Source organism: Cryptomeria japonica, chromosome 7, assembly GCF_030272615.1.
Source record: "Cryptomeria japonica chromosome 7, Sugi_1.0, whole genome shotgun sequence".
Classification (NCBI taxonomy): Eukaryota; Viridiplantae; Streptophyta; class Pinopsida; order Cupressales; family Cupressaceae; genus Cryptomeria; species Cryptomeria japonica.
Window position 1 is genome coordinate 454,749,165 of NC_081411.1, and position 8,939 is coordinate 454,758,103.

Here is an 8,939-nt window from a genome sequence, read left to right on the forward strand (position 1 = left end):
CATACTTTTTATGCTTCTCATATCTACCAATCCTATCATGTTTGTCAAACTTATCATGCCTGTCATACTTAGCTAGTTTCTCCGGGCATCTAGAAGAAAAATGTCCTATCTTATTGCAACATAAACATTTTAGAGGCAATTTTCCATCATACTTACCAGCTCCTTTAGGCAATCTCCAAGAAATCAATGCTTTAAACTCATCCAACTCTTTTTCTTTCTCTTCCATCTCTCTTCTCTCTCTTTCATATCTAGATATTTTGCATTCATCAGGATCATACTTTTGCCTACCAGATACAAATGTTGATGCTCTAAATGTCGTCTCATACTTTCCATGTGATTCTCCAAATTCGCTTAGCTCAAATGCAACAATCTTTCCAACCAACATATCTCTTGTCATTGTATTCACACTCTAGATCTCATCAATAGCAACAACCTTATGTTTATAAGCAGGAGGCAAAGATCTCAACACCTTAGCAACAATTTCATCTTCCTTAATGGTTCCACCGACACATCTGATACCTAGGACAAGGTCATTCACCTTAGCTATGAAAGAGTGTATGTTCTCATCATCTCCCATCTTCAAAATCTCATACTTTCCTTTCAAAATCTGTAACTTGGCAACTTTCACTTGTTTATTTCCTTCATATAGGATCTCAAGCTTCTCCGATATCTCATGTGCAATTTGAAGTCCCATTACATTTGTCATCTCAGAATTAGTCAGGGCACTAAGCAATGCTTCCTTTTCTCTAATGTTATGTTCAACTTCCTTGATCTCATCATGAGTAGTTGGTCCATTCAGAGGAGAAAAATAAACATTCTTTGTAATCTTACAGTAATCTTCTCCAAGTCATTTAAAGTGCACTTCCATCCGGTTCTTCCATATAGCATAGTTACATCTATCAAACTTGAGACTGTCCTTCTTAAAGATAACACCTTGACCTTCCATCCTAGATCTCCTCAAGAGGTTAAGCTTATTCCAGAGGATCTAGATCTGATACTAATTGCTAGCAGCAAAGAGGAGGAAGACTGAGAGTGGGGGGTGAATCAATCTTCAATAGATATACAAAGTTAATCACAAAAATAAATCTGATAAACTGCAGAAATAATAAAGATAAGCAAATTAACAACACAACACACAACACCAATATTTTGACGTGGAAAACCCTGTTAAGGGAATAACCACGGTGGGAACCTACTCATAGTAACATGATGAGGAATCAATGATGAACAATTAGTACCAAACCGGTACTGAGAGGGGGGGTGAATCAGTACTGAGAAAAACACTTTTCCTTGAACCGGTTTGACTGAAAACACTGCACTTGACTGGCAAACAATAACACCGGTCTAAACCAGATTACTACCGGTTAAACATAGTGAAAGACATAAACCAGTAACTCAGCTTTCCACATAATCTAACATCTTATTTCCACTTCACCCATATGCATACACTAGTAATATTTCAACAGAAATATAAAGACTTACTGGTTCAACATGCTTTACCGCTTGACAAAGAATAACAAGGCATCACATGAAACGCATCACACATAACACACATATTTCTCACGTGGAAACCCAACTGGGAAAAACCACGGTGGGGATGAATACCCACAAGCCATTCCTTGAACCCTTTTGAAGTTCGCTTTGTTAGGAGCCTAGTCCGGCTAAAGACTTTACAATAGGTTATGTTAGGAATCGATCTTGCTAGGGATCACCTGGTTAAGGGTTAAACCCTATTAAAGGTTACCTTGTTAAAGGGTTTTAAGAACTCAATGATTTTGAGTCACCTTGTTAAAGGATTTACAACAAGCCGGTTAAATCTACCATGTTAAGGGATTTTCCAATTGTTGAAGTGGTTAGAGGTCAACAGGTATTACAATGATCTGGTAACAACACTTCAATGCCAATGCAAATCCATTTTAGTTCCTTCCTTTTGCAATCACAGTCTATAGGTATCTATTCTCTTATCTGGTCTGGCAAGAATCATGTATCTCTACACTTAGATACACACACAACATTTGCCAACAACCTCAACATGAAAAACAACATCGACCTTATAGGAAACAGATAGGTTGGTAGCATAAACCCTAAACCCTAAACCCTAAACATTTAGGTTAAGCAATTCAGTCAGTTTAATCCTAACTATTGAACATATTGTATTAATAACAATAGTCTTGAACAGAACTCAAGACGTTCTCCATCGTTCGTTCTTCATCGCTTCTAGGAGGCTGATAACCCATCACGCGTTCTCCATTGTTTACAGAGACTTCACACATTCCTGAGGTAGATAGGATGAAGATCCTTCATGCGCACAAGGCTGACGTGGAAACACAATCTGTTCTTCATTACAATGCTAACTCATCACATGATGTCATCAGTTGAATCACACAGGCATATAACACTTCAACCGGAAACCCTGAAGCTAAGACTACCAACCGATAGTCATACCATATGAAACCTTGATACAAAACATTCCATATATTGGTTCACATTCCAACATACCGGTTCACTTGGACAAACATACTGCTTCACTTTTTCACATATACCGGTTCACATTCCAACGTACCGGTTCACTTGGACAAACATACCGCTTCACTTTTTTACATATACCGGTTCACAACATCATACCGATTCTCTTGCAAGTTGATTACTTCAATATGCTGGTTCATTCTTCAGTATATTGATATCAATGACAACATACAATATCATCATGTCATCATACTCTACACATATGCCAACACATGATACTCTGTAGTAGTATGTGAAATATTACAATGGGAAATGCACATGCATTTAGGCACACTGCCTAGACCTCACTGCTCGAAAGATAATGGCCTAGAAGGATACAACCCTCGAGGAAGTCTCACTGACATACAACAAGATTTGGACTACAATCCAGAAGAAATGAACTAAAAGAATAACATCTCCAAATGCCTGATCACAATTCTGATTAAGCACAAATGTCTACTCAACAACACCAATCTCTCCTCAATCACAACACCAAAAGATAAATTAATTGTTCGCACATACACCACTCTTTGATAATGTAGACACAACAATGACACCTAAATTACATGAATATATAACCCCTATATACAATTCATAAACCTTGATAACAATGGCTAAACCCTCAACCCTCAATTACAAAATTACATCACACGATACAAAGATCAACCACCAGACAAATATAATGATTTACATGACATAACATGGACCTAATTCAAATTCCCAAATGCTCATTACCACTGGAAATCACGCCAAGATCAACCACAACACGCTACACCACCAGGAAAACTGCATAACACTAAAATCATCACCAATTCATAAAAGCCACCAGAAACTCATACAACAATCAATGCAGATTACCAAAACAAATAGGACATGACTAGGAAACACTAGCAAGCATATTAGAATCATCAGGAATAGCTGCACCAACACCACTTATCAAATCTTCAACAATCAACATTTGAAACTTGGGAATACAACTAATCAACAACAATCACAAAGATAACTTACGGATCACCAAATCATGAATCATATAAAATGAAGATACACAAGACCATCCCAAGCAATATCCCAAAATCTCAGCACAAGATTTGATCACACTGGAATATACCAGAGGAAATACTGAACTCTGTAATACAGTGATCAATAAAACAATACTGCAAACGGATCATAAGATCCTCCCAATCAACAAACACCAGAGAAAATGACAAGAATATATTGACATCAATGACAACAACATATCCTAGTAGTAACAATGACTAAAAATATCCAACACCATTTCTCTTGATGGTAACCACAATGCATATGATGTCTTGTATGTAGAAGGTCTAAAGCATAATCTTTTGAGTGTTTGACAGACGGTTGACAAGGGATATGATTTACAATTCAAGAATGACAAGTGTATAATCTTGTGTGGCTCAGAAATTGAGATTGCATCAGGGACAAAGACTGAAGGTAATATATTTCACTTTAATGCTGGTGGTAAAAGTTATCTGATTGCTCATATTGATGAAAGTTGGATGTGTCATGTGAATTTTGATTGCATGGTTAAGATAAGTTCTACTCAAGCAGTGAGAGATCTTCCTAAGTTAGTAAATCCTAAGGAATTTCAATTAGGGAAGTAGAAACAAGTTACTTTCAACAAAAAACAACATTATTCCAATGGATTATTGGATCTTATGCATACTGATTTGTGTGGTCCTTCTAGAGTAATAATCTTGCAGGGAGACATGTATTTCATGTTGCTGATTGATGACTATTCAAGGATGATGTGGGTTAATTTCTTAAGGGAGAAGTCTAAAGCCTTGGAGATGTTCAAGATTTTCAAAGCCATGGTTGAGACTGAGACAGGATTGAAACTAAAATGTTTGAGATCTGATAGAAGTGGTGAATTCACTTTTGGTGAGTGCAATGGATTTTGTGAAGAGCATGGAGTGAAGAGACAATTATTTGCACATATAAATCTTCAGCAGAATGGTGTTGTGGAGAGGAAGAATAGAACAATTCAGGAAGCTACTTGAACCAGTATGTTGGAAGGAAACATTCCACATATCTATTGGAGATAAGTTGTGAGTACTGCTATATACACTTTTATTTGGGTGCAAATCAAAAGTGATATTGGTAAGACTCCTTATGAGTTATGGTTTGGTCATGTTCCTACAATTAGATATTTCAGAATTTTTGGAAGTAAATGCTATATCAAAAGAGATGAAGATCTAGGGAATTTTGATGCGAGATGTGATGAAGGAATTTTGATTGATAAATATATTTGAAAGTGCTAATGTGAAAGTTGATGAAAGCAATGAGAGACAAATCAGATGCTCCCAATATGATTCAGATGATCATATTGATAGCTCTAATAAAGGAAAGCAAGTGATGACCCAAAATATAATTTAGATTGTTTCAAAAAATACAGAAAATCAAGGAGAGACTAGCGCTAGTGCAAAAGAAAGAACTCAAGAGTCTAGAAATCAAGAAAATCATAAGACTCCCAGGTATGTGAGGTTGAATCATTAAGAAAATTAGATCATAGGAGATAAGAATACAAGTGTGACCGAAGAAGAATTTCTAAAGAATATTGCTTGATTTCTAAGATTGAACCTATTGGTTCCCAAAACCACATATTGGAAATCCTAGAGCTTTGCCAAATCTCCTACTGATTTCTCAATTAGCCTTGGCCAATGAACAAGAATGGTCAAACACCAAATTCCTCTACACTTTAGGCTCCACTAGACCTAGGCGGGTATACCTTAATCTCCAAAGCACAAAGAAACTTCTTTACAATAAATTTTAACTTATCAAATTAGCTATTTGCAAGAATGGGAAAATGTTTCCTGCAACTGTGCTTTATTATGTGCTTTTAAATTGCTTTATTATGGAAACTTGAATGTGATTAATTGTGAATGAATGCTTATAAAAGAGTGCTGTTGGAACCTTAAGTAATTATGAAAAAACAATATTTATAGGAATAAGAAGTATGTTTCCTTGATGAGGACCTTATGCACACCAAATTTACTCACAAAAAACTAACAATAGACCAATGCCTTATTTGACATTTTATATGTTACTTAGAAGACGAATATTTGTAATCAATTTTGGAGATAGTTTGAAAAACTCACAAATATGCAAGACTATCACTGCAATGGTTTTCATATGTGTTGCAAGAATAACAAAAACAATTATGTTTCATACACAACAACATGTGATGGCACACTACAGAAAATCCTAATTAGATTTATCCAAAGAACTTGATTCATCAACACCATGTAACATAAAATGATCTGAAGATAAAGACAACGAATCTTATATATTAATTTTGAAATAAAAAGATATACAAAAGCTACAGACTCACAAGTACTTCATGATATTTTTTCTTGCACAAAAATGACTTTTCATTTCTACAGGCTTGCTTTAACATAACACTACTAGTCCCAACAAACAATCTGAAAGATAGGAGCTTGTAAATTGTGAACCCCCCCTCCTGTATATAAAAATGACTCCCTATACATATGCGACTCAAAAGACACAAATGAAAGGACACACCCTTTCATTAGTACAAAGTAAAAACTGATAAAAACCTAACTAACAACTCCCTAACTGCTATAACAACTAATAATATTACAAAACATATTACAATTGACACAAATTAACTCTAGCCATCCAGGACCACACCACATTTCTGAACATGTCGTAGGTAGGCCTCATCCTTGTAAGTGCTGGCATTGAAGATGATATCCCACACTGCCATCTCTATAGTCACAAAGCTTTCCAATTGGTCCACCATCTCTACCATGTCCAAGGTGTCAGCCCGTGCAATATCTAGGGAAGCATTAAGTAATGATTGACATTCCGTATTCCACACATTCTTGTCCTTAATATTCCCTATTTCATCTATCACTTTAGGAATACGGTGCTGCATAATTCCCTAACAATCATCATATCCAACCTTCAAGTCTGCATCAAACTTCTCATGTTTTTTATCCCTCTCTGAATTTTCTCAATAATTGCACTATCTGCCTGACTAGCCTTCTTATCCTATAAAAGCATATGTAGTCTGTTAGGGATTCTCCTATGTGACATACTATTATCCATATTCTTCTGGTAAACTGTCCAAAAGTTTTTAAGAACTCCATTTAACTTTTCAAATCATTTTGACAATAAGAGACATGCTATGTTTGCCCTTATGTTCTGCATTTTCTCTTTCAACTTCTTATTTTTTTTATGCAATTCCTCACACTTCTTCTTCAATTTTGATTCACCTGTTATTTGGAGTATAGGCTAACCTCTATTTCTCAAGAGCTCTTCATACAATGACTTGTATTTCCCTGCTTCTTTTTCCAACATCTTCATCTGTGCCTTATTCAATTTGGAAATATCAATCCCCATATCCGTCGTGACCATGGGGTCCACTTCACCAATTTTTAACTTCATCATATGACCGAAAGCTTTATCAATGTCAATTATTTGTGGCATTTTGTTTGGGGGATAAAGAGACCACAACAACATAGCTTCCTCATCTTGGTCATACCTTGACCCAATGAAAATATCATCAACTCCCTGAATATCCAATTTGAATTCTTTATTTTTTGAATTTAACAAATTGTCAAAAATGTACGAGGCACTCAAATCCAAGCTAGGAAAAAGAATAATCCCCACCTCTGAAAGAAATTGTCTCCCTCTTTGAGGGGTCATCACAACCATCTCCACATCAATCTAAGCTTCCACCCTCCTTGTTAACTCTATCTCATTATCTAGGATGATATTACAGATTGCATCCCTCAATCTCTTGCCTTTGAATTGATAAAAAAAGGTCCTAAACTCTTTAGACTTGACAAAAACATCATCAGACACAAAGGTGTTGTGCTCCTCCAATCTGGCATCAACATCAATATTCATCCTTGCAACAATTTTATCATGTGCTTCATGTTCCTCTTCTCTTTTAGGCATTTTAAATCTTGAGACAACCTCATTTTCACCTGATTCACTTTCAAATTCTTCTTCTTCCTCCATTTCTTGCAGTCTCTATCTTTTTTCTTCTAGTTTTTGATTCAATATCCTCCTAAAAGTAATCACCAAGATTCTACTTTTTTCTGTACTGGTGTATATAGCCCTCCAGGTCATAATTTTTCCTACTTGTGTGCTCATGCATATTATAATACTCTGTTAAATTTCTGTCAATAACATCATAAGCGTTTGTTGATACAATGGTGCAATCACCAAAATGTAGAGTTCCAGGTAAGAAGACTTGCTTGTGGGCACCCCCAAAGTGATGTGCATTAGAGACACTTAACTGCCTTACAATTTCCAAATATGCTATTCTCTTAGACACCAATCTTGGTAACATATAAGGGGAATCGTCAAACCCGTAAATTCTAACATATGGTAAATATTGGCATGCATACCAATCACCCCAATTATGATTCACCCTTGTATCTCCATGCTCATGGGGTCTAAGAAATATTTTAATTTCTTCTGAGAATGATCCATCACAAGAAACCCCAAAAGCTCTATATAGTGGTTGAACAAAAAGCTCTTCAAATTTGACATAATGGGATCTCATGAATTAAGAATCCCACAATGATACCCACAATTGTATTGGCTGCTCTTGCACATCTTTACCATGAACATTTAATTTCAATTCTTTAGGCCACTACCCCCTGGGTCGTCTGTAAAACAAGATAATATGCATCAATAATGAATAAAATTTAAAAGAATTATCAGGGTTATTCTGAAGATTTAAGAAACTCTTGTACATTTTTTCCACAATGCAGGTAGCATAATCAAATTGTCTCAGCTCGTGCATTTGTGTATCTGCATCAAGTACTAAAGGTCCAATTCGAGCCACATATGAAGCCTCAACTCCTCCTACTTGACCGTATTACATGTACGTATACTATAAATAATGTCTAAAAATATTGATGTCGAATGGGGGCCCGTCTCTATCTGTCAACTTCCCTTTCTCAGCCTTATGGATGGCCAAATTCCACCCATTGTATATAGTATCCATCTTTGTTTATTTTTCTTCCAACTTCTCAAAAGACAGAGGCACATTGGATTTGAAACCAAGAACAAAAACCTCATGAATGGTAGCTGTAATCACATAAATCTGTCCACTTAATTAAATGAAAATTTAATATTTATTTGATTATTTAACCATCAATTAATAATTAATTAAATTAATATTTAATTAATTCATCTTAACCCTCTTCTCATATTAATTAAATAAATTATTCAATTTATTTGATTTAATTCACTTAACCAAATTCAGACCATTAATTAAATAAATAAATCATATTTATTTAATTAAATTTTCTCTCACATTTAAATAAATTAATATTTATTTAAATTCCCCCAAAATCCCACCTCTCACATTTAAATAAATTAACATTTATTTAAATCACCTTTATTCTCTACCCACTTGCATTTTCCTACAAATG